The 22,346-nt window shown below is 46.5% G+C and overlaps 1 protein-coding gene across 1 annotated transcript in view; it reads right to left on the reverse strand.

The window, feature by feature from the left end:
• Positions 1–712, reverse strand: part of SHMT1 (serine hydroxymethyltransferase 1) — a 128,267-nt gene extending 127,555 nt beyond the window's left edge. Inside the window, exon 1 of the mRNA XM_086940711.1 lies at positions 493–712. The gene's annotated coding sequence lies outside the window, so the exon portion shown is untranslated. The remainder of the gene's footprint in view (positions 1–492) is intronic.
• Positions 713–22,346: the final 21,634 nt, after the last annotated feature.

The following is a 22,346-nucleotide window of genomic DNA, read 5'->3' on the forward strand; positions in this document are numbered from 1 at the left end:
GGAGGGTACTTGTAAGGACGGGTGGGAACAAACGTACAAAAAAATAAGATAAAAAAACAGACTTTAGGGTACAAACAAAAAAAGTAAATAACATCTGTACACATTCTTTGTAACTCAGTAAGATTATTCACACATTTACACTGTGTGTAGGTCTGCCCAATCCACGATGAAAATCACAAAATCTCTACAACGGAATATTACAGACTTTAGCACAAACATGTTCTGGAATAGGGTGCGGTGCGACTCGCAGTAAAGCGCTTCAATGCTTCATCGACTGTAGTAAGCAGTATATAAACGCACTTACAAATACGTAATATTTTCTAAGACGCCCTGCAAACGTGGGTAGGAAGACCAGGTCCTTGTCTAATTGCAAACGGCTTCTCAAAACACGTGGTCGTATTTCAACCTCTACCCGGTGTTGTTGCTACATATCCTACAACACTGTATTAATCGCATCCTACAGCACTGTATTATTAAACACATCTTACTTACTGGAAGGCTTTGCCCTTTACACAACCTGTAGATAAGCTTCGGACTCGGAGCAGCGAAAGAGCCCGGGAAAGTTTTCCTGCTTTAGCCTTCAGACAGGGAGAAGGGGCAGGACAACTAAGAATGACAGAATTGTATTAAGCCTATCAACGGCCTCTACGGCTTACAGCATCCAATCAACAAGGGGGTGTAACCAACCCTAATGACCTCGCTCCTTTCTCGAGACTTTTATTGCGCACGTTGTAGTTTTAAACACTGAACCGCGGATGACCAAACCGAGACCGCCATATTAGAGGTAAATTAAGCAAACGGGGATCAGTTGGGCGAGTAGGCGCTGCTTTCAAACTACGATCTGGCACACATGCCAACATTTTCAAGCTGCAAATAGGGAGATTATGAAAGAAATGAGAAACCGGAGGAATATATTTTCCCTATTCCTATACACGGAGACAGCAGAAATAAAGCCATTTTATTCTTTACAAACGGGAGTCTCCCGCCGGAATCGGATCTGTTGGCATGTATTTTGCTGGCGCATCACAGACCGGCTTATTGGTTTTCACCCCTAAGGGCTGGAAAATAAAATAGAACAAGCATTTGCAATGCAATAGGTCTCGCATTTACCAGAGTTTGAGCTATTGGCATTGTAAATGACAATGCCTTTTATTTATGTGTTGATTTTTCAAACATAAATAAAAGGCATTAAACAATGACAATAGAGTAAACTCTCGCAAATGCGTGACCTATTGCATTGCAAATGCATGTTTAACTTTCACGCTGTAGGATCTTGGAAAAACTGTTAAGATACTAAGTAACATTTTTAATAACGACATCTTGAATGTAGTGAAACTTATCTTTATCTTTGTGGGACTTAACACAAGTCTAGCCTCTTAGCAGCTATGGAACGTCCAGCTCCAGTGCTGAACGTTCCATTGCGCAGGTGAGGTTCGAACGTCCAACGGCCGACGGCAGCACTACGGAGGTAGTGGTGCCGTCGGCCGTTGGAATAGGCGCAGCACCTAAGAGGGTAATTGCGGTTCAATTACCGACATCGGGAATGAGGGAGTCCTGCATCACAGCTGCTACCCAGGGCGCTTTGGTGTTTACTGCAAGATTGATTAGGAAACTAGTGGGCATAATATAGGAATAGCGATAGGGTGGTCCCGTAAAGAGTACCATCAGCTACAAGAGGCGAGAGCAGACACACAGTTCAGTAGCCCCAGTCTGTAGTCCATTTGGACATGTGATGACTCAACTGTGTTCTGTTTTCTTTCTGCTGCAAATACTTGTATACAGTCATATTTTTTTAAATGCAAATAAATATATATATATATTTTTTAATGGCAGCTGCCACGACGACTACCGCAAACAAGCCTGGCGGGCCGAGCAACAGAGGCCTGAAGGCAGGAACCCAACTGCACCATTGGTAGCCCCCAGTGAGGCTGCTGAGTCACGGTCTGACCTGAGTCAAGCACCACAAAGAGGTAGGCGAGGCAATGGGGGAACAGAACCGCTGGAAGTGCTACTCATCGGGTGGCGAGGGAAGCAGAGCACTCCCTGGTCTGCTTTAACACAGCACAATGCCATCTCTGGGGATTCAGGCATACGATCCTCGAACGATCACAATTCAACCTCTGGGCAAATTACAAGGCAAAAGCTCATACCAATAACCCTCTGACGCCTTTCCCCACAGTTTGCGGAAGTGACCGCCATTGGGGACCCCCTTTACAGCCTACCAGCGACTCTATCTCCTCTCCGCAGAGCTCAGATAAGGCCACTGACTATAACTAGCCCCTTTGCTTAGTACCTCCACGGGCCTGCATGGAAGTGCGCACTGAAGCTTCAACAACAGCGAACACCATAAGAGGGGACCCGACCCAAGCTCCTCAACTGAGAGACGGATTAGGCAAATGAGCGGCCCGAGCGGAATGCTAGAGTACTGTACTGGTGAATGCCTGTAGATAAAGGGACCCGCCTGACCCCATGAGACTGTGAGGTACTGCTCTCATAAAAGCCAAGCTAACGGGCCCTAATTAGCCGGCATTGATGCTAACCACAGGGCCTCTTCGAGACACAAGTAAATTCTGTTGCTGCCACCGGGACTTCCTCCGTGTAATCGGACGCTGACTCCATTCCCTATCAGAGCCTGACTACAGGTCTCAGCGCTGAACAGCCCCACCACCTTCCGATGTCAATCCACCTGTATTCCGAAGGTGTGGACTTACATACACTGCAACCAGTGCTCATGGCAACCTCCAAATCAAAAACATCAAACCCAACCTCTATCAAGAAGATGCTCCACTCACACCGGGTCGATAAACGCGTCACCCTAGAGACCTCCACAAGCCTCAATGACTCCACAACACTCACCCTTTCCTTGCAGGCCCCAGCTACAAAAGGAGAAATTCAGATCCTCCTATAGAAATTTTGCAAAGAGATTTCGTCCTGGAAACAGGAGCTCAGCAGTGCAGTCTCAGACCTGGATCATCACCTCCAACAAATGGATACATGTCTATACCAGGTGGAGAATGATCTTTCCATAACCTCTTATGATGTCCCTCAGGACAGGACATTCCGATTACTGGCCATGATCAAAACATGACAGAAAGAACTCACAGATAAGATCGATGAAATCGAAATAACTGTTTGTAGCGTGGGGTTAGGAATGGACTGGAGACTTTTTCGGGTTAGTGAAGCTTTTATTTTTATAAGTGCTCTTCTACTACGAGACGTCAGTCTCTCTCTCGCAAACTCGCCTGGATGATCTTGCCCTCGTCCTGTCAGCTTGTCGGAAGGTAGCACTCTGGTTCCCGGCGTCGTTCAGCCCCAAAAGAAAACCAACAGAGGGGAGGCCGTCAGTCTCGCAATCAGTTTACACGATACCCACAAGGAGACCGGGGGTGTATTGGGACACCGGTGCTTTACAAATATAAACAGTGCTCGGGGATAGTGAGGAACGAGAGTGTGGGGAAGGGAGGGGTGGAAGGATGCGGGAAAGGTTGGGAAGGATTATCTACAACTTTATACAAGAGGACCTCCTCCCCTTCTCCCGACCCAGGTTGCCAAACGCCGCCGTACCTGTATGAGCCACACTCCTCCCTCGGGAGCGTGGCACTGCGGTCCACCGGGTCGATGGCCTCCTGGCACGCCTCCACTGACTCCTCCCCCGTCTTCTCCGCACTCTTCGCCTTCCTTGTTCGGTTCTCTGTTTCCTCCGCTTTCGCTCCCGACCTCCTCGCTCCACTCCGCTTCCTCCTGGGTGACGTCGCACACTGAGTAGAGGGCTTCCGGGTCTTTGACCATTCCGGACCCCCTGTCATCATGTGGGGGCATGGTTTCGTCACTGTCGTAGGCCCGGTTAAAGGCGCCCTCCTCCTTTTCTTTGGTGTTGGAAAGCAGTGGACAGCTGGACCAGTCCGTCTGAGGGGAAGGATGTGAGGCAGAGTCAGCGACCCACCAATCAATCAGGGATGCCTCTGTTACCACCCCACTACATTCCTCCCCCCCTGGCTTCTCCCGATCGGGGAGAACGGGGGTCCTGGACAAGTAGTTCGCATTACCGTTGTGGGCCCCTTTTCTATGTTTCACAGTGAAGGCAAAGGGCTGTAGGGACAGGAACCACCGTAGGACACAGGGGTTTTGGGACTTGTTCCTCTGCATCCATAGGAGGGCGCATGATCCGTATACAACGTGAAGGGCCGTCCTTCTAAATAGTATCTCAGTTTGTCAACAGCCCAGCTGATCGCAAGACATTCCTTTTCCACCGTAGGGTAGTTGCGTTCTCTAGGATGTTGTTCTCTACTAATGTAAAGAAGTGGGTGTTCCATCCCGGCCTCCCCCTCTTGTGATAATACCACCCCAAGGCCTGTATTAGAAGCGACCGTGGCTAGGAAAAAGGGCTTTCTGAAGTCAAGGTATCAACACTGGGCTTGAAGTAATGGCACCTTTCAAACGTATGAACGCCTGTCTTCATCTGGGGGTGGTGAGATGAGAGTGTTTTAACATTTTTCTTAAGGAGATCCGTTAGGGGGATGCTATGTCTGCAAAGTTCTCAATAAATCTCCTATAATAGCCCATGAGTCCCAGGAATGCTCTTAGCTCTCTTTTTGTGGAGGGGAAAGGGGTGTGTGTTTTCGCTTTGACCTTTTCATCCTGTGGGGCTATTACTCCCTCTCCTAACATAAAACTCAGATATTTCACTTTAGGAAAAGCGGCTCTGGACTTCTTTGAATTGACATGCAGTCCTGCCAGCCGTAGGGCGGTTAGGACCCTGGCGATATGATCTAAATGTTCCTCCCATGTGGAACTAAAGATAACGATATCGTCTAGGTAGACTGAACTGTATCGTATGTGAGGGGCCAATACCTCGTTCATCATCCTTTGGAAGGTTGCCGGGGCCCCATGAAGGCCGAAGGGCAGAACATTAAACTCAAAGAGGCCATCTTCGATGGCGAAGGCCGTCTTCCGCCTATCTTGTTCTCTCAGTGGTACCTGCCAGTAGCCCTTGGTCAGGTCTAATGTGGTGATGTAACAGGCTTCTCCTATTCTTTCAATGAGTTCGTCAACCCGGGGGATAGGGAAAGCATAGAATGATGATATAGCATTCAGGGCCCTGAAGTCCATACAAAACCTAGTGGACCCGTCCGGTTTAGGGACCATCACAATCGGTGAGGACCAATTACTTCTAGAAGGCCGTATGACCCCAAGTCTGAGCATCTCCTGTACTTCCCTTTTAACATCCATTCTCCTAGCTGCTGGTATCCTATAGCCTCTCCGCTTCACTACCTTCCCTTCCTCGGTGTCGATGCAGTGTTCTGCCATGTGGGTGCGACCTGGTGTGCCTGAAAACAGACTGGAAAAAGGATGCAATGTTTTTAGGAGTTCCCCCCGTTCTGTCTCAGATAGTTCAGGATTGATGGGTAGCTGTTCTAACGTTGAGCCCTCGTCCCATGAGGGCAAACCGAAGTGGGTTGCCTTGGGAAGAGGCCCGATCTATTTTTTCAATACGTTTATGTGAAACGTCTGTTGTCGAGCGGGTGATATCTGCAACCGATAGGTTGCCCTGCCGATGGTTTCAATGACCTGATAAGGTCCCATCCATTCGCTCTTGAATTTCTGGGTTGAAGAGGGGAGGAGCACTAAGGCCCAGTCACCTTTCACCATGGTTCTCCACTTCTTACCCTTATCATAGTATTGCTTTTGCTTTTGTTAGGTTCTCTCTAGGTTGGAATAGGCTAGATCTCTTAGTTTACCTAGTATGGATTTAAGCTGCTGGGTATATTCTAACAAGAACTTTTGGTCTGCAGCCTCCTCCCGCTCCCAGGCTTCCTTGATTATTTCTAGTAGGGATCAAATAAGTACTTCAAATGCTGAATACCCCAAGCTACTCTGTACCTGTGCTCATAGGACATACAGAGCCAAAGGCAACAGTCTATCCCAATCCTTGTTCTCAGCGGACAACATTTTTTTTAGAGTGGCTTTTAGTGTCCGATTATACCTCTCTACCATCCCATCTGTCTGGGGGTGGTAGGCAGAGGTACGTATGTGATGGAGGTCTAACGTTTTACATACCTCCTTCATCAACCTCAATACGAAGGGTGTACCCTGATCTGTTAAGATTTCTCGGGGGAATCCTACTCTTGAAAACAGCTCTATTAACTTCTCTGCCACATTCCTGGTAGTCAGGGAGCTAAGAGCAAAAGCCTCGGGAAACCTGGTGTTGTAGTCCACCACTACCAGGGCATAGGTATGCCCCTATGCAGTACGTGGGAGGGGCCCAATTAGGTCCATTCCAACCCTCTCGAAGGCATTCCCTATAATAGGCAGGGGTTGGAAGGGGACTGCGGGTGGTCTATTCATGTTCTTTTTTTGACACACCTCGCATTGTTTGCAATAGGTTTCGGCCTCCTTATAGATGCCGAGCCAAAAGAAAAGTTTGACAATGTTTTGCGTTGTCTTTTCTGCTCCGGAATGCCCTGCGGTTAGGTGCGTATGTGCATAGAAGAGAATTTGTTCCCTGAAAATTGCCGGAACTACCAGTTGTGGGGGTTCACCTACTTTCCCTACCCTATACAACAGGTCATTCTCAATCGTGAAACGGGGGTAGGTTGTGGTAGGGAAGGTCTGTGAGACGTGAGCCGCTTCCCAGGCATTAAGGAGGGTAGGGTCGTTGGCTTGAGCAAACTTAAAACTGCGGTCCAATACCCAGGGCTTGGTTGTAAAATACGTACCCTGTGGCTGCCTCCTTAGTTGTTCCTTAACTTCTCTCTGGAACATGGACAGAAAGTCAGGGTTGTCTACCCCTATGATAAGATCTTCTGGTAGTGATTCCACCACCCCCACTTTAACTGAACAGGGGTTTCTACCTACAGGGTGGAATGTGAGGTGGGCCAACAGATAGGGCTTTACGTCCCAGTGCACGCATCTTATGTGCACCAATACATCAGAACCCAATTGAGAGGGAAGCACTAGCTTTTTCTGAATCACTGATTGTCTGCACCCTGAGTCTAAAAGTGCCTTTATGTGTTTCTGATTGACAAGAACACTTACATAAAAATAAGGCCCCATCTCTGCTGTGTACATCGCCGCCATGGGGATATATCCGACCTCCATAGGTTCATCAGCACTCCTCTTGCGGGGGCAAAGCCAGGCTATATGTCCCCATTCCCCGCATTCAAAGCACTGGGGTCCTCTCGTCTGGGTTATCTCCATCCTGAAGGGTCTTGTCTTTGGGGGCTCTGGCCACATCTTGCTCCTTTTTTCCTGTTTCACAGCAGGGACAGGTTTGGGTCCTTTGTCGGTGTCCCATGGGAAGGAGCGTGGTTGAGCCCTTGCATAATTGGAAGCCATCTCTATAGCCTGGGCAGCAATGAGGCCAGAGTGCTGCCTCAACCAACGTTGGGTTCCATAGGATAAGGCCTCCATAAACTGCTCGAGATAAATACTTGACATGATGTCCTGCTTACTACGGCTCTCGGGCTTCAACCATTTATCAGCCGCCATTTTCAGACGCAGGAACAGGGTCTTAGGGTTCTCTCCGGTTACCCCTTTTTCTTTTCTAAACCTCAGCCTATAGGCCTCTGCGTCTGGTCCCAAATGATCCAAAATCACCTCCTTTATATCAGGGTAAGATGCAGTTCCAGAATGATTAGCAACTTGATACTCTGCTTGGGCCTCCCCTATCAATAGCGGGGCCAAAAAGAAAGGCCACTTATCCTCGGGCCAACCACAGGCACGGGCTGCCCTTTCAAAATTTGTGAGGAAAGCATCCGGGTCCTCCCCGGCACATATTTTTGTAGTGCAACCCCAGCGGGATGTGGCGCAAGGCTTCTTCTCTCCAATGATGCTGGGATGCTGGGGTTCTGTACAAACTTTTGCAAACCTTTAATCTGTGCGCTGATGGTGTTCTTAAAGAGGGCCCTATCAGCGTCTGCGGTGGTAATTTGCTGACTGATGGCCCACTCAAGCTTTTGTTGCCCCTCAATCAAGTGTTGTATTACTTGATCCATCTGTGAAGTCTGGATGGAGGGGGCGGATCCCACTTCTGACACCAATTGTAGCGTGGGGTTAGGAATGGACTGGAGACTTTTTCGGGTTAGTGAAGGTTTTATTTTTATAAGTGCACCTTCTACTACGAGACGTCACTCTCTCTCTCGCAAACTCCGCCCGGTCCGTGATTGCGATTCCATTCTTCAGCCTGGATGATCTTGCCCTCGTCCTGTCAGCTTGTCGGAAGGTAGCACTCTGGTTCCCGGCGTCATTCAGCCCCAAAAGAAAACCAACAGAGGGGAGGCCGTCAGTCTCGCAATCAGTTTACACGATACCCACAAGGAGACCGGGGGTGTATTGGGACACCGGTGCTATACAAATATAAACAGTGCTCCGGGATAGTGAGGAACGAGAGTGTGGGGAAGGGAGGGGTGGAAGGACGCGGGAAAGGTTGGGAAGGATTATCTACAACTTTTTACTAGAGGACCTCCTCCCCTTCTCCCAACCCAGGTTGCCAAACGCCGCCGTACCTGTGTGAGCCACACTTCTCCCTTGGGAGTGTGGCACGGCCGTCCACTGGGTCGTTGGCCTCCTGGCACGCCTCCACTGACTCCTCTCCCATCTTCTCCGCACTTTTCGCCTTCCTTGTTCCGTTCTCCGTTTCCTCCGCTTTCGCTCCCGACCTCCTCGCTCCACTCCGCTTCCTCCTGGGTGACGTCGCACACTGAGTAGAGGGCTTCCGGGTCTTTGACCATTCCGGACCCTCTGTCGTCATGTGGGGGCATGGTTTCGTCACCGTCGTAGGCCCGGATAAATGTGCCCTCCTCCTTTTCTTTGGTGTTGGAAAGCAGTGGACAGCTGGACCAGTCCGTCTGAGGGGAAGGATGTGAGGCAGAGTCAGCGACCCACCAATCAATCGGGGATGCCTCTGTTACCACCCCGCTACACTGTTTTTTCAGAAATACTATCCACATTAGAAGCATCCTAATAGAGATAGCTAACGAAGATCTGTAGGCATATGTACAGACCGACATCCAACAGATTCTCCCTGATTCCATTTAGAGGCCCTACAGCTGGATCCCACACTTCAAGTCTATTCAGCCTTGCAACAGAAGCTGGCCCCAGACGTGCAAACTAGACTTCATTTTTTCCAAGAAAAAGAGGCCTTTCTGACAACAATACGCAAACAGGACTCGTTCATTTTTAAGGCCAAACACTCCTACTCTTTTGAGATGTTTCCTCCCACAAATTACAAATATTGAATAAAGTACCTCCTTCCCCAAAGATTTATCTTCAAATTAACTCAGAGCTCGAGTAACCATTCTGTGTCTCCTTGGCCAATGGAGGCACCTTGTTTCCTTATAAGATTCTCCCTGTGTAGGAGAGTAGAATCTGCTTACTATGGTTACCTCCACTTTTTGCTGTGTTTCACTGATTTATCGACTTTATTCTGGCTGGGGCCCTGCTAACCAGGACCCCAGCCTAGTTACTTCCTCTCTAAACTGATTGCATGTACATTAGGTACACTCCAGATTGGTTACTGGGTTACTTACCCTTGTGAGTCCCTAGTATATGGTACCTTAGGTAGCAAAGGCATAGGTACCCCAGAGGCCTACCAGGGGCTGAAGCATGAATTATGCCACCCCTGGGAAGCCTTACAAAATGGCACCACAGGTCGGCAACTGCAGCCTGGGTAAGGTGGTACTTGTACCCCTTACTTGGATATAGTATACCTATATCTACCTATGTATACAGACACATATAAACCTATAAGTCACTCCTATGGCAAGCCTTGACAATCCTTGAGGCAGAGTGCTTGGTTTTGTGTGAGAGGGTGCCCTAGCATGAGCTGAGCCCCTCTGCAGCTTTCTGAACCTCTTCCTTATAGCTGTTCTGTCATACAGCCATGCCATATACTCATAAGTGCATTATAACCTTGCGGTAAATGCTAACTTTGGAATGGCTGCATCAAAACATGTGTTTGGTGTCAAACACTTTGGAATCCTACCCCCTGCCAGCCTTGGCGGCGGGGGTAGAATTCCACCCTTCTAGCGGGAGAAGACATGTACACCTTTACTTTACTGGTATTAGTTTTAAAGAGCCCCAGCATCACAAAATGGATGCTGCTGCCACAGATACGAGTCTGTCCTGCTGCTGGCCCAAACTCCCGCAGGGGAAGCCTGGACAATAGGTTTCCTGTCCAGGGAGGTGTAACCACCTCCCCAGACAGGCTTTAGTGTATTGGGGCAGTGTGGGTGCATTCAGTGAATGCTTTTCAGACAGTGCCTGGGGCACACAAGGTGTCCCTGTGCATTTCCCAGTTCAAACTGGTTGCTGGGGCTCTCAGCCTCAGCTCTGGCACGAAACTGGACAAAGGGGTGTAACCACCCCCTCCCCAGGTCCTTCCATAGGTGGGACCTTAGAGTTAGCCTATCCCCTAAACTTAGTATAAGTATAGGAACCCAGTCCCTAGGACTTTAGATTACCCTGGACGAAACTCTGCAACATATATCCTGGAACTTCGACATTCCATTGTGACTAGAAGACGGAAGGATCTCCCTTGGTGTCAAGGAGTGACCCCCTGTTCAAACAGGCACCAAAGAAGCATCTTGCCGGTCTGCATTTTCGAGGCTCCCACCGGATCCGGAAGAATCTGCGATGCAGGACATAGACTTCCAGACATCTCAGAGGCCGACACAAGATCACAGCAAAGCTGAGACGCGCAGCCATCACGAGAGATGTGGGACCGGAACTCCTGGACACCGTGCATATTTGCAAGTGCACCTATTTCCCGAGCTTTCCTGAAGTTGTGCATTGGGCTAACTGTAGTCCAAGCCCTGAGCACCATCTGCACCGAAGATTGTGGGCCTACACTCCACGAGTGTTCTGTGGGCCCGCTTTTAGCAATTCTGCTCGAGCCTCCTTCGCGATCCCTGGTCTGTCGACTAGTGGGTCCCCACGAAGGCAACTCTTTTGTTTCTTGGGCTTTCCTGGTTGCTTTAGATGTGCCCTGACTCCCCTCCAAAGGGTGAGTACCTCATACCCTGCTGGTCTGCACCGAAGCCAATCTCTGCATTCTGCGTGGGTGGCTGTTGCCAAGGCTTGTTGGGTCCAATCCGGATACCGACGCTGCAGCACTCAACATCCGACGTGGGACAGCTCGAATCCAGCTCCTGGTTGTTGTCGATGCCTCCTGGTCCTCCTGGTTGAAGAGTCAAGCTTCACCTCCTGCTCCTGAAATCACCCGACATCGGCTGGCATCTTCTTGTTGCCTCCCTGGTGACTGGCAAAGGACCCAGACTCTGTCCCCTCTGCTTTCAGGTTCTTCAGATCTTCGATCCACCCTTGGATCCATCCTGATACTCTTCATATGGTCGCTTGCAGCACTTCTTTCCAGCTCTCCAAAGAAAACGACGACAAAACCCGACACAAAATGACACATATGCACCCGGCTTCCCTGGGTGAGGAAACACGAGTACTTCAGTGCTTCCATGGGTCTTGACTCTTGAACTGTCCAGTACTAAAGGGGTTTGTTCCTAGTCCACTCCTAAGTGTCCTTATTCTTTAAAAATCTAATTGCAACTTTCTCTATGGAAGTCAATGGTGAGTCGCTGCTGTGTTTAGACACTGCACGCGTCCCCCATGGGTCTCCTGCGTCCCTACCTTAGGTGGTTCCTGGTTGCCCCAGCGGTTCTACAGGCCCTAGGCCTTGTCTCTATGTTCACAACAGTACTTATACCACTTTCTTAGTATATGGTTTGTGAGGCCCCTAGGGCAAAATGTATACTGTGCAAATTTACTGTGTGCTAATTAAGTTTAACTTGTGTACTTTTACCTCTAGCCTCATAAAGAGACTAGAGGGATGTGTTTAGAATAAATACATATATATTTTATATATAACTGTTGTGGTTCCCCTTTCATTTGATCATTCATGAGATTATAGATTGGTAAAACAAGCTGCTTTACATTCCTTCAAGACTTAACCTGAAGGCTGCTCTCCATAGCTACCACTAGGATAGCTTTCTATAAAGGTTGTCTTTAAACCTACCATCAATAAGGGTCGTTTGGACTGGTGCAAGGTGTCCACTAGAATAGTGGATAGCATATGCCAGGCCAACTTCTCACATTGGTGTGCAGCGTGTGGGATTCCAGCTTGCATTGTTTTACCAGATAATCTCAAGTGTTGATCATTTGAAAAACCACTAAAGGTACCATAGGTACATATAATACAAGCGTAAAATACAGTAAGTTCTACTGAACTTAGAGTTGTGTGTCAAGGGCTTAGCACACCCTTTCTACAACTCAAGAGAGGTTTAGTAGGTAAACAAATAGTGTAGGTAGTTGTAACCTTTCGGGGTTAACAAGGAGGGAAGGAGCCAACTGCTGGTTGTTGATTCAAACAAAGGTTTATTCGTGGTTTACAGGGTATAGGCAAAATCAGTCCTGGTTCGGGGTGTTGCTTGAGTCTTGTCACTCTTGGGTCTTTCGGGCTCTTCAGGGTTTGGTTATTCATCACCGGCTCACCACGAAGAGAAAGACAAAGGGAGAGGTGGCAATTAGATCACTGCTCTAATTGTAGCAAGGTTATGGGGTAGGGTGTGAGGGTAACGTTTGTGGGGTAGGGTAAACCATCACCATTTGACTAACAAAAGAACACCGGCAAGATAGCAACGCTTCAACCCGAAGTTGTGAAGTGGAAGTGCGCAAAGAATACGTGAACGTTTTGTTAACCACAGCAAACGACGATCCCTCTCACCCCCTCCGTTACCCGCCCCCCCTTTAAAATACAGAAGACCTTTGATTCGGCCCGTACCTTGCTGAGCCACGCGTCTCCGTGAGCGTGGCGGGGCGAAGGGTGTTGACGGTGGCCTCCAGGCTTCTCCTGCGGTGTCTGGTCCGATGCTTCTTCTCTGTCGGGGACTCCCTCTGTAGTTTTGGATATCCTCGGCTGTCCTGGCATCTTTTCCCGATTGGAAATTCTCTCGCCGTCTTCGGTTTTCTCCTGCTCCGGTCGGTTTCTTTCACTCCTCTTGATGCTGCTCCCGAGTGCACACACTGGTTCTTCCAGGTCCGCCTTTTCGTCTTTGGCCGTCGCTGCTGATAGGCCCACAAATTCTGATGTCACGGAGGCGTGTTTTATGTCCGGGAAGTCCAGGCTTTAATTAAAGGGCCCGGTCCAGTCCTGTGGAGACTGAGAGTCAATCACAGGGGACTCTACGGGTGTCCCCGTGACAGTAGTGCATACACCACACCTCACTAGTCATGTCTTTCAGAGCAGGACCTTGTGGGTCTCGGCCAGATGTCAGTCAAGTACAGACATCTAAGTATGACACATTCCCTTTCCGAGAGTTAAGGGCTCTGTGTGCCATGAGGAAATTAAAGACAGGACAGAATCTCAATACTCAACGCCTCATAGAGGCGTTACTGCTTGATGATTTTTAGTTTTAAAGAGCCCCAGCATCACAAAATGGATACTGCTGCCACAGACACGAGTCTGACCTCCTGCTGCTGGCCGAAACTCCTGCAGGGGAAGCCTGGACAATAGGTTTCCTGTCCAGGGAGATGTAACCACCTCCCCAGTGTAGCGATTTCATGGATCAGGAGGCGAGAACAGTGTCATCTTAGAGAGCCCCGTCGATTGTGTGTGCCTGGGAGTATATGCAGGGCAGGCAGAAAGAACTACAGTAACCAGGATGCCAAGGGACTGTCTAGCGGAGTCACAGGGCGTATCTCATATAAGCACCTCCCTCCCACTAGGAAGGTGCTTGTCAATCAATCCGGAGGTTGTTGGAATGGCGGATGGTGATCCCCGCCGGATTTCAGCTGGAAGAAAGAAGCTTGCCGAAGAGTGGAACTCGTTTTGAATCCTGTCTCCTGAATCCTGACGACTTCTGATAAGTACTGTGGCAATTGGAGAGCGGGCTCGCCTCCGTTGCGAAAGTCGTGTGTTCTTTGTTCGTACCATAGTTAGTTAGGGATTTATTGGTACAAATGCTATTGACATTCTTTGGACTTTGTCTGGTCAAAGAAGGTACTTGTGAGCGAACGCGTCTGCTGTTTAAGACGTGTGTTTGCAGACACTCTGTACGCATCTAAGGAGAGAGGCGTTCTGGGATACGTTGTTTTTTGTTGTGATCCCTGACTGGATTGCGAACCTGAAAGAGACAGTGACTCATTTATTTCTACTTCCTTGTTTGATCCAAACCCAGGATTACTCGAACAGTGGTAGTGTTAGGCTTGTGTATCAACAGCCACCTAAGTTTTTGTTCTGTTACCGCTGTGTTCTACGGCCAGGAACTCTTGTGTCGAGTGGATTTCAGCCATTCTCCAGCTTCCAAATATTGTGTTCATTTATAGTGCTGTCTGGTCTGCAAGAGTTCCTTTGCCTGTTCCTTACCGGCCTGGGTGGTGTGTGATTCTGGTGAGTGGTGGAATAGGGGTTTCGGAATATTTATGTTCATCTGTGAAAGGGTGGTTGTAACCATATTCTTTACTCTTCCTCAACCCAGGTGGGATGCTCTTTCCTCTCCTACGCAACATATTGACCACACCCAGAGGGACCCCAGAGAATCATCGCTGCCTGTTTTTTATTTTATCCACTTACCCTTTCCCGACTGGGTACGCTTTCACACAGTGAGTGTTCCTTTCGCTGTGGGATTCGTAGCTGGTGGGGACTGGGGAACTTAGCTTCAGACATCGTTTCTGCCGGACATCTTGAGCAAGGTTAGTGGCGTATTGTATGCTTGCGCTGCGGCCAATCCACGACACCCAGACAGGCTTTAGTGTATTGGGGCAGGGTGGGTGTATTGAGTGAATGCTTTTCGGACAGTGCCTGGGGCACACAAGGTGTCCCTGTGCATTTCCCAGTTCAAACTGGTTGCTGGGGCTCTCAGCCTCAGCTCTGGCGCGAAACTGGACAAAGGGGTGTAACCACCCCCTCCCCAGGTCCTCCCATAGGTGGGACCTTAGAGTTAGCCCATCCCCTAAACTTAGTATAAGTATGGGAACCCAGTCCCTAGGACTTTAGAATACCCTGGATGAAACTCTGCAACATATATCCTGGAACTTCGACATTCCATTTCGACTAGAAGACGGAAGGATCTCCCTTGGTGTCAAGGAGTGGCCCCCTGTTCAAACAGGCACCAAAGAAGCATCTTGCCGGTCTGCATTTTCGAGGCTCCCGCCGGATCCCGAAGAATCTGCGATGCAGGATATGGACTTCCAGACATCTCAGAGCCCGACACGAGATCACAGCAAAGCTGAGACCCGCAGCCATCACGAGAGATGTGGGCCCGGAACTCCTGGACACCGTGCATATTTGCAAGTGCACCTACTTCCCGAGCTTTCCTGAAGTTGTGCAGCGGGCTACTTGCAGTCCAAGCCCTGAGCACCATCTGCACCGAAGGTTGTGGGCCTACACTCCACGAGTGTTCTGTGGGCCCGCTTTTAGCAATTCTGTTCGAGGCTCCTTCGCGATCCCTGGTCTGTCGACTAGTGGGTCCCCACGAAGGCAACTCTTTTGTTTCTTGGGCTTTCCTGGTTGGTTTAGACGTGCCCTGACTCCCCTCCAAAGGTTGAGTCCCTCAGACCTTGCTGGTCTGCACCGAAGCCAATCTCTGCATTCTGCGTGGGTGGCTGTTGCCAAGGCTTGTTGGGTCCAATCCGGATACCGACGCTGCAGCACTCAACATCCGACATGGGACAGCTCGAATCCAGCTCCTGGTTGTCGTCGACGCCTCCTGGTCCTCGTGGCTGAAGAGTCAAGCTTCACCTCCTGTTCCTGAAATCACCCGACATCGGCTGGCATCTTCTTGTTGCCTCACTGGTCACTGGCAAAGGACCCAGACTCTGTCCCCTCTGCTTTCAGGTTCTTCAGATCTTCGATCCACCCTTGGATCCATCCTGATACTCTTCATCTGGTTGGTTGCCGCACTTCTTTCCAGCTCTTCATAGAAAACGACGACGAAACCCGACACAAAATGACACATATGCACCCTGCTTCCCTGGGTGAGGTAACACGAGTACTTCAGTGCTTCCATGGGTCTTGACTCTTGAACTGTCCAGTACTGAAGGGGTTTGTTCCTAGGCTACTCCTAAGTGTCCTTATTCTTTAAAAATCTAATCGCAACTTTCTCCATGGAAGTCAATGGTGATTCGCTGCTGTGTTTAGACACTGCCCGCGTCCCCGTGGGTCTCCTGCGTCCCTACCTTGGGTGGTTCCTGGTTGCCCCAGCGGTTCTACAGGCCCTAGGCCTTGTCTCTATGTTCACAGCAGTACTTATACCACTTTCTTAGTATATGGTTTGTGAGGCCCCTAGCGCAAAATGTATACTGTGCTAATTTACTGTGTGCTAATTAAGTTTAACTTGTGTACTTTTACTTCTAGCTTCATAAAGAGACTAGAGGGATGTGTTTAGAATAAATACATATATATTTTATATATACCTGGTGTGGTTCCCCTTTCGTTTGATCATTCATGAGATTATAGACTGGTAAAAGAAGCTGCTTTACATTCCTTCAAGACTTAGCCTGAAGGCTGCTCTCCATAGCTACCACTATGATAGCTTTCTATAAAGGTTGTGTTTAAACCTACCATCAATAAGGGTTGTTTGGACTGGTGCAAGGTGTGAGAAGTTGGCCTGGTATATGATGTTCACTATTCTAGTGAGCACCTTGCACCAGTCCAAACAACCCTTATGGTGATGGTTGTAAAGTCAACCTTATAGACCAGCTATCCTAGTGGTAGCATGGACAAAGCAGTCTTAGGCTAAAACTTCAAAGAGCATGTGAAGCCAGCTGTTTTACTATATGTAACCCCTTGAATACCAAATGAAAGGACACCACACAGGTTATATATAATATATATTTGTATTTATTAATAACACATCCCCTCTGAACTCTTTATGAGGTCAGAGGCCAAAGCTCATAACAAGATACTTAATCATCATACAATAAGTTGCACAAAATACAGTCGAGCCCAAGGGGCGTTGCAAACCATATACTAAAATAGTGGTATAAGGACCACGTCACGAACAGGGAGTAGGCCTAGGGCCTAGGGAATCGCTGGGGCTACGCTGTACTACCAAACGTTAGGAAGCAGGAGGCCCACGGGATGCGTGTGCAGAGTCTAACCACACACGCGAGTTACCATAGGGATACAATGGGAACGTAAGAGATAGAAACTACTTGATTTAGGAAACTTCCGGATGGACTAGGAGAAAGCTACTGAAAACTAGGACACTAGGATAGTCAATACCCACAGGAGCACCGGAGTACTCGCGTTACCTCACCCACAGGAGCCGGGTGCATAGGTGTCAATTTGTGTCGGGTTTCGTCGCTGAATCCTATGGAGACCTGTAGAAAGATGCTGCAGGCGACCAGGAGAGAAGTGTCCGGTTGGATCGGTATACAGTCAAAATATCAAGTTTTTAATATCGAGTTACATTAATATCGAGTTAAAAATATAGAATGGACACAATATCGAATGGACAGAATATAGACTACAAAAATATCGAATAGAATAGCATAAATATCGAATCAAAAAATATAGAATGGACAAAATATCGAATGGACAGAATATAGACAACAAAAATATAGAATGACAGAATATAGACAACAAAAATATAGAATGACAGAATATAGACAACAAAAATATCGAATTTGAGGTAAGTAAGTTAATATTAATTTTTTAAAGTATTTTTTATGTTAGTATATGTGTGAAAAGTGTATATTTATTTAATAATTTATTTAAATTAATTAATTTTATGGTATTTAATTTTTGCGTAATATAATTCTGTAGCGGGTTGTGGGTTGATAGGGGAATAGGGTGGGAAGTAATGTAATTATAATTAGTTAAATATGTTAATTTATTTATTGGTATTTATTTAGAATTAATTGTTAATTGATAATTAATTGGTAATTCATTAAAATATAATTGTTAATTATTTTAATTAATTGGTAATTATGTTAATTTTATTAATGTATTTTCTGTAGCGGGTTGTGGGTTTATAGGGGAATAGGGTGGAAAGTAATTTAAATATAATTATTTAAATGTTTAAATGTATTTATTGGTATTTATTTTGAATTAATTGATATTTAATTATTTAATTGGTAATTAATTAAAATATAATTGGTAATTCATTTTAATTAATTGATTAATTGATAATTATGTAAATTGTATTAATGTATTTTCTGTAGCGGGTTGTGGGTTTATAGGGGAATAGGGTGGGAAGTAATTTAAATATAATTATTTATTTGTTTAAATGTATTTATTTTGAATTAATTAATATTTAAATTTTATTTTTAATTGGTAAGTAATTAAAATATAATTGGTAATTCATTTTAATTAATTGATTAATTGATAATTATGTAAATTGTATTAATGTATTTTCTGTAGTGGGTTGTGGGTTTATAGGGGAATAGGGTGGGAAGTAATTTAATTATAATTAATTACATTTGTAAATTTATCTTTTGGTATTTATTTAGAATTAATTGATATATCAATTGTTAATTGGTAATTAATTAAAATATAATTGGTAATTAATTTTAATTAATAGTTTAATTGTTAATTAAGGTAATTGTATTAATTTATTTTCAGTAGCGGGTTGTGGGTTTATAGGGGAATAGGGTGGGAAGTAATTTAATTGTGAATAAATAAATATTGTTATTTATTTATTGGTTTAGTTTTGTTGTAATTTTTAATACATTTTTATTTGTTAATTAATTAATTGGTAAATAATTTGTATTAATAGGTAATTATTTATAATAAATATTTCTTTTGTATTTTTAATTGATTATTTAATATATTATATAAAATTGTTAATTACTTTTAATTAATTTGTATTTGCTATTAATATTTAATTTATTTTTATTCATATATGAAGTATTTACTTTCTCTACTATTGCACTCTCTGGAGTGTGAATAGTAATTTTTACCCCTACGCTATCCAACGCTTTGCCTACTGCTGCACTCTTTGGAGTGGGAATAGTAATTTTTACCCCTACGCTATCCAACGCTTTCCCTACTGTTGCACTCACTGGAGTGGGAATAGTAATTTTTACCCCTACGCTATCCAACACGTTCCCTACTGTTGCACTCTCTGGAGTGGGAATAGTAATTTTAACCCTCCAGCTATCCAACGCTTTCCCTACTGTTGCACTTTCTGGAGTGGGAATAGTAATTTTTACCCCTACGCTATCCAATGCTTTCCCTACTGTTGCACTCTTTGGAGTGGGAATAGTAATTTTTACCCATACGCTATCCAATGCCTTCCCTACTGTTGCACTCTGTGGAGTGGGAATAGTAATTTTTACCCCTACACTAATCAACGCTTTCCCTACTGTTGCACTCTCTGGAGTGGGAATCGTAATTTTTACCCCTACGCTATCCAACGCTTTCCATACTGTTGCACTCTCTGGAGTGGGAATAGTAATTTTTACCCCTACGCTATCCAACGCTTTCCCTACTGTTGCACTCTCTGGAGCGGGAATAGTAATTTTAACCCTCCCGCTATCCAACGCTTTCCCTACTGTTGCACTCGTTGGAGTGAGAATAGTAATTTTTACCCCTACACTATCCAACGCTTTCCCTACTGTTGCACTCACTGGACTGGGAATAGTAATTTTTACACCTACGCTATCCAACGCTTTCCCTACTGTTGCACTCTGTGGAGTGGGAATAGTTATTTTTACCCCTACACTATCCAACGCTTTCCCTTCTGTTGCACTCTCGGAGTGGGAATAGTAATTTTTACCCTATGCTATCTAACGCTTTCTATATTGTTGCACTCTCTGGAGTGGGGATTGTAATTTTTACCTCTACGCTATCCAACGCTTTCCCTACTGTTGCACTCTCTGGAGTAGGAATAGTAATTTTAACCCTCCCACTATCCAACGTATTCCCTACTGTTGCACTTTCTGGAGTGGGAATAGTAATTTTAACCCCTACGCTATCCAATGCTTTCCCTACTGTTGCACTCTTTGGAGTGGGAATAGTAATTTTTACCCCTACGCTATCCAACGCTTTCCCTACTGTTGCACTCTGTGGAGTGGGAATAGTAATTTTTACCCCTACGCTATCCAACGCTTTCCATACTGTTGCACTCTCTGGAGTGGTAATAGTAATTTTTACCCCTACGCTATCCAACGCTTCCTATACTGTTGCACTATCTGGAGTGGGAATAGTAATTTTTACCCCTACCCTATCCAACGCTTTCCCTACTGTTGCACTCTCTGGAGTGGGAATAGTAATTTTTACCCCTACGCTATCCAATGCTTTCCCTACTGTTGCACTCTTTGGAGTGGGAATAATAATTTTTACCCCTACGCTATCCAAAGCTTTCCCTACTGTTGCACTATATGGAGTGGGAATAGTAATTTTTACCCCTACGCTATCCAACGCTTTCCCTACTGTTGCACTCTCTGGAGTGGAATAGTAATTTTTACCCCTACGCTATCCAACGCTTTCCCTACTGTTGCACTCCCTGGGGTTGGAATAGTAATTTTTACCCCTACGCTATCCAATGCTTTCTCTACTGTTGCACTTAATGGAGTGGTTATAGTCAATTTTACACTTTCCGCTATCCTACGGTAAAAAAATGGTAAATATTTTATTAATATTATATTTATATATATATATATGTATTAACAAATTAATTTATAATTTTTTTTAACTTACATGAATTATTTATTCATTTTAATTTAAAGCATTTTAAAAAATTTGATATTTTGACTATCTATATTTTTTACATCGATATTTTTGATTCGATATTTTTGTACTTACCTGTTTGGAGATAGGAGGTCGATATTTTGGTATTCTATATTTTTACCTCGATATTTTTGTAACTCGATATTTTTGACCTCGATATTGTTTCAGTGATCCGGTTGGATCCAAGGGTGGATCAGGGATGAAGAGTACCTGAAAGCAGAGGGGACAGAGTCTGGGTCACTAGCCTGTGACCAGGAAGGAACCAGGAAGGAACCAGGCGATGTTGCGAAGCAATCAGGTGATGTCGTGAAGCTTGTCTCTGTAGCCACGTGGACCAGGAGGCGTCGGCGACAACCAGGAGCTGGATACGGACTGTCCCACAAAGGATCTCGCTGTCGGCGGAGTCGGTTTCCGGATCGGAGTCAATAGGCCTTGGCAAATGCAACCCACGCAGGAATCGAAGATGCGCTTCTGTTCAGACCAGCAGGGTCTGGGGGCTTCTCCTTTTTAGGGAAGCAGGAGCAAGCCTGGAGCAACCAGGCAAGCGGTGCAAATTCAAAGGTTCATCGTCACAGAGGCCACTAGCCAACAGGCAAGTGACCGGACAGACTCGTCGAGCACAAAAGTACCAGCAGGCCCCACGCGGCACTCAGTGAATGTGGAGGGCTGTGCGTCGGTGCAAAAGGTGCTCGGGCTGGGGCTTCTCAATCCCCATTGCACAACTTTGAGGGTGCCTCAGAAGCTGCACAAGTAGCAATGAGCAGGTTTTTCAAGATGTCCGGACCCACGTCTCTCATCGCCTCCACGGGTCTCAGCTTCGCTGTGGCTGTGGATCGGGGTCAAAGAAGTCCCGAAGTCCAGTTCTTGTCGGGCTCTGTGCTCGGGCACCGGCGGGAGCGTCGACAAAGTAAACCGCAGATCACTTGATGGTGCCTGTTTGCACAGGGTGGTCACTCCTTGACCACAAGGGAGATTCCTCAGTCTTCTAGTTGCAGTAGAATGTCGAGAGTTTCGTTTCAAGTTTCAGTTCAGGATAAATCTAAAGTCTCTAGACTCAGCTCCTACCTTTATACTAATCAAAGGGGCTGGATTACCTGCTAGGTCCCTTCTATGGGTGGGACCAGGGAAGGGGGTGGTTACACCCCTTTCCCTTTGTCCAGTTTCGCTCCAGAGCTGGGGCTGAAGTCCCCCAGCAACTGGTTTGAACCGGGCTATGCATGGAGCACCTTGTGTGCCCCAGGCAGTGTCTCATTTCATTCAGCCCTCCCTGCCCCAATACACTAAGGCCTGTCTGGGGTGGTGCTAGCACCTCCCAAGGCAGGAAATCTATTGTCCAAGCCTCCCTCGCTGGAAGGACTCTCAGCAGCAGGAGGTCAGACTTGTGTCTTTGGCAGCAGCATCCATTTTTTGATGCAGAGTCTCTGGTTAACTTTAACCGGGTTTAACAGGAACAACATGTCTTCTCCCTCTAGAAGGGTGGAATGCTACCCCCGTCGCTAGAACTGGCGAGGGGGTAGTATTCCAAAGCGTATGACACCTTACACAAAATGTTTTGATAAAGCCAAACCAAAGTTAGCATTTAACCGCGAGGATTATAAGCACTTAAGAGTATATGGTATGGCTATATCCTATAACAGCTACAAGGACATGGTTCCGAATGCTTTAG

Source organism: Lissotriton vulgaris, chromosome 10 (assembly GCF_964263255.1).
Source record: "Lissotriton vulgaris chromosome 10, aLisVul1.2, whole genome shotgun sequence".
Classification (NCBI taxonomy): Eukaryota; Metazoa; Chordata; class Amphibia; order Caudata; family Salamandridae; genus Lissotriton; species Lissotriton vulgaris.